Source organism: Chinchilla lanigera, unplaced genomic scaffold, assembly GCF_000276665.1.
Source record: "Chinchilla lanigera isolate Chin_1 unplaced genomic scaffold, ChiLan1.0 scaffold00041, whole genome shotgun sequence".
Classification (NCBI taxonomy): Eukaryota; Metazoa; Chordata; class Mammalia; order Rodentia; family Chinchillidae; genus Chinchilla; species Chinchilla lanigera.
In genome coordinates this window covers 9,370,352-9,375,394 of record NW_004955442.1, presented here as the reverse complement: position 1 = coordinate 9,375,394, position 5,043 = coordinate 9,370,352, and positions in this window count along the sequence as shown.

Sequence of the window (5,043 nt, the reverse complement as noted above, 5' to 3'; positions counted from 1 at the left end):
GGGGAGGGCGGGGAGAGAAGCCCCGGGCTTTTGGGTGGGCGCCAGGCTGCAGGGCGCGCGGGGCAGCGGCCCTGGAAAGTGGCAGAATCGGTCGCAGCTCCGCCTCGTGCCGCCCCGACTGCACATCACTCCACCTGCGGATAAGTGGGGCGCCTGTGTTTGAGCAGAAAGAGATAAAGGAATGACGAACACAAAAGGGAAACAAGCAGAAAACAAGAGAAGAAAACTGAAAGCCAGCAACAAAAACGAGGGGGAAATAGGCGTGGTGGTCCACATCTGTAATCCCAACACTCCCGAGGCTGAAGCAGGAGGATCACCGCGAGTTCCAGGCCAGCCTGGGCTCCGTGGAGAGACCTTGTCTGAAAAATCCTAAAGTAAAAGCAAAAAAGAGGGGGGCTTCTTTTTCCATTTGTATTTCCATTCCATCCTTGACTCCGCTATCACTCTGTCCATGAAGGAGGAGAAACTGAGGCACAGAGACGTGGCCCGCAGATGGTCACAGCCGGTCGGGAGCAGCCCCCAGTCGGGACCCCAGAGCCCGGGTGGGGCGGGGACTGGTACCCCACAGCTCTCTTGGGACCGCGCAGGCAGGCGTCCTGGTGGCACTGCCGTCCCGCCAGCGCCTTCCACCCTAGGGCCCCACGCACTCCGCAGGGCTCAGAGCCCAGCTCCGAAGCAAGCGGCTTTGGGTAGGGTCTGGAGAGATCTAGACCTTCAGCCGAGAAGGTGGGCAGGGCCGCGAGGCAGAAGGATAAACTCGAGTCGTTTGTAGGGAAATGGATACGCCTTTGAGACCGTCCAGTGTTGGACACACAGCTTCAATACCACGTTTTTTCTCTTATACGAGAAACCCAGAGTATAAAGAGCAAGATAAAAAATAAATAATAGGAAATTGGAAGATCTGTTTGGTTGGGTTTTGTTTACTTGGGTTGTTTTGTTTTGTTTTGTTTTGTTTTGCTTTGCTTTAAGAAAGGGTCTCATTATGTAGCCCAGGCTGGCCTCAAACTCACCGGGATCCTCCTGCCTCGGCCTGCTGAGTGCTGAGATTACAGGTGTGCGCCACAACCCACACCCACCCGGACAGGAGCAAAAGGAAGGGGACCTGGGATAGAGGGAGGTGGGAAGGAGGGGAAGAGGAGGAAAAAAGAATTAAAATGTGTTATGAACATGCACAGACTCCCCACAATAAGTGTACTCATTACGCATAATAAAAATAAAAACTCAACAAAAATAGTTACTCCTGAAGTTCAGGGAACTGTGGTGACTGTGCTGCTTGCTGACATTTTGCTTAGAAATGACTTTGGAATTGCTAAATGCCTCCTGTCCATCTCAGAGAGTCAGTGTTCCTCTAGGGCTTTAATCAGGTGGGGAACTCAGGAAAGGTAAAAACCAGGTCTCAGCCCAAGGCAGGGGGCTCCTCAGAGAACTCCTCCTTTCTTGGTACCACTGGGCTGCAGCATTTACTAAGGGCAGGCTGTGCCTTGTTCTAGAAACAGAGCCCCCGCGTCTTCCTGTCTGAGACCTAATAAATGATTATACATGTGTCACACACTGAGGTCTTTGTCTCTCTATTTACTATACGTGGTAGAGCTGCTTTGTTGGACTCCTGCTTTGTCCTTCAGGGCTGCAAGCATCTAACTATCTGCCTAGCAACAAGTCCACAGAAAAACACACGCGCCCAGGTTGTTGTCATCGAGGGAAGATCTTGCTGTGTTGTCCAAGTTAATCTCAAACTCCTGCGCTCAAGTGACCCTGTGTCAGCCTCCCCGGCTCCTGGGACTGCAGGTGCATGGGCCGACATACCCATCTCACACATCTTTACGGCAGCCGAAAGGTAGAGACAGCCCACCTGTCCACCAGGTGAAGGGTGCATGGACTAAATGCTGTGCGTCTGCACGATGGTCTGGCCATCAAAGCATGGAAGGGCCGGTGCTTGCCGCAACACGGCGTGCCTTGAGGCTGTGCGGTGTGAAGGGAGGCGCCGCTGACAGGGCTCTTGGATGAGTCCATCTGTAGGAAATGTCCAGCACAGGCAAATCCATGGAGACGGAAAGACTTGGAAACTGCAGCTGACAGCTAAGGGTACAGGGATTCCCGCTCGGCCCTGTGCTGGGGATGTAATCCAGGGCCTTCACACTGGCATCTCCAGCTGTATTTTTTGAGACAGAACCTCTTTCTTTGTTGGTTTTTCTTTTCCTGTACGGGAATTGAACTCACGACCTCACGCTTGCCAGGCAGGCGCTGTGCCGCTGAGCTAAATCCCCAGCCCCATTGAGATGAATCTCACTAAATTGCTCAGGCTGGGTATTATGGTTTGTGTCTGGATGTCCCCCCAAAGCCTCATGCAGTCATGGGGCGGGCTTCTAGAGTTTGTGATTGATCCATGGTCCAATGCTGGGACTATGGGTGTGAGTGCTACACCCGCCCTGGGGTGGACAGCCTGAATACAATATAAGGGAGGGAAGGAGGCTTGCTCTTGCACTCCTCCCTTGTGTTCTTGCTGCTTTTGCTGTGTCTCCCCTCCCCCACTGTGAACTGTTGCCCTCTGCCATATGCCACTCTGCCTTCAAGCCAGCCAAGTATGGACTGAAACCTCCACAAATTGTGAGCTAAATAAACCTTTCCTTCCTTAATTTTGGGCATCAGGTATTTTGTCTCAACAGCGAGAGAAAAGTAAATGAGACACTGGCCTCACATTTGTGATCCTCCTGTCTCAGCATCCCAGGATCCTGGGGCTATAGGCATGTGCCACAAAGCCCAGACAGGGCTTCCTTCTGAGGTGAAACAAAACGTCTAAAATTGTGGCCAGCCAGGCATGGCAGTACATGCCTGTAATCTGGGCACTTGTGAGGCTGAGGCAGGAGAATTGCTTCGAGTTCCAGGCCAGCCTGAACTACATAGTGAGACCTGTTTTTAAAAAACCAACAATGCACGCCTGTAATCCCAGCACTCGGGAGGCTGAGGCAGGAAGATGGCTGTGAGTTGGAGACCAGCCTGGGCTACAAAGTGAGCTCAAGGCCAGCCTGAACTGCAGAGTGAGACCCTGTCTCAAAAAGACAATAAATAAATAAATAACCAACAAAATAAATTAAAAGTCAGACAAGTGGGATCCCTTGGCTGGAGGTGGGGGAGGTCATGACCAGGAGGGACACCAGTGTGCTTGCAGGTGTAGTAAGGTTCTGTCCCTTCCCCAGGGGTTGGGTATACTTAGGCAGGAGGGGATGGCCATGTTTTATATGAGAAAAATGCATCCGGCCCTTGAGGACTTGGGTTGCCTTGAGTGATAGATACTGGTAACAGTTTTTAAAAGCCCAGCAAGGGGTCAACAAGAAAAGGAAACATCTTTCCCAGAATTATACAAGGGCCTGAAAGGCTGCCAGGCCCAGGCCTGAGATGAATATGGCTTAGGAGGGACATGTTTCATTTCTCCTTTTTTTTTTTTTTTTTTAGGTTTTTTTGGGTTTTTTTTCCCGTACCGAGAATCAAACTCACGACCTCGCGCTTGCCAGGCAGGCGCTGTGCCACTGAGCTAAATTCCCAGCCCCTTCATTTCTCCTTGGTGAGCGCCCAGGGGCACAGTTCGGGAAGTGGGTATTCGTGTGTCACTGGCTAGATTTCACTATAAGCCCCTTTCATTTTTGCTTTATGTTACGATTAGGGCATTGATTACATTGACCCTTTTTTCCCTCCAGTACTGGGGATTAAATCCAGGATCCAGGGCCTCTCCAGCCCCCTTTTCTATTTTTTATTTGGAGACATATCTCTCTAAGTTGCTAAATTGTCCGGGTTGGGCTTGACCTTGAGATCCTCCCGATAACAGGTGGGTTTACAGGTGTGTGCCACCGGGCCTTGTTCACTGGGTTTCTCGCAAATGTCTGGTTGGAGGGCCTATCGTCTGTAAATTCCATTCCGGGATTTTCAGAGCCTGTGGCCCAGCGTTTCTGAGAGACAGCAGATCTCGTGGCTGATAGATGGGAACAAGAGCTCAGGGCTGATCCTGGAAAACAGCCGCAGGGCCCCTGGCGGGGGCGGGTGGGAGGGAGCCGCTGCCACCCACGGCCTGCACAGGCTGGGCCTGACCCGCTTCCTCACCCCACGGCTACTGGTGGACGTGCTCCGCAGCACTTCCTGGTTCTCATCCTCCGATGCTCTTCAGGCGCCGCCGCCGGGCACCCGGGATGTGTTTGGTGAGTGAGGTGTGGGAGGATTGGCCACGCTGCGCTGGGAGCTGAGGCCTAGGGGACACTGTGTGACCCGGTCACCTCCAACTGTGCCCCCCACGTGTCCCCTCAGCCACTGCTGAGCAGGAGGAGGCAGGCTCAGGGGTGCCCAGCCCACCCAGACAGGACAGTCTGTACCTCAACACCACACGCACACGAATGCGCACGCACACACACGCGCGCGCGCACACACACGCACACACACGCACACACACGAGTCCACAGCCCAGCAGCTGCAGTTACTACCCATTCCTCAGATCCCTCTTCCTTAGCATCTTGCTGCCCCTGCCAAGCTGGCCCTTCTGCGGAAACGAAAAATGACCCAGCCCCTTCCCCCCTGAAACAGCCCAGCTGCAATCTCCTCTCTGCATGCAGGACAACGCGGCCCAGACCCGGCCGGGGAGGGTCCGGCTGTCAGACGTCCACGCTCATCCCCGCTTCCATTCCTGGGACGGCCTGTTAGACTTCGCATTGAGTTTTCCTAACAGCCTTACCAAAACGTACTGCGGGGCCGTTTTTTTTTCAGGGGTGCAAAGTGAGGCTCAGAGCAGTAAAGACACCTTCCTGGTGTCGCACAGCATGGAGTGGTTAGAGGCCATACTTTAACCAGCTTCTCCCTTCCCTGTGCTGGGGAAGGCTTTAAAGAAGTTTCAGTTTGAAAGATGCAAAGGTTTTTAAAAAGTAGCAGTCCTCCAGGCGCCCTGAGGCCCAGAGACCCCTGGTCCTCAGCAGGAGGTGCAAGAGGGCCTTGCAGACCTCCCCCGGGGCCCTGTGTCCTGGGGTCCATGTCGGCTGTCACAGGGCACGGGCGGGTTTTTTAGGC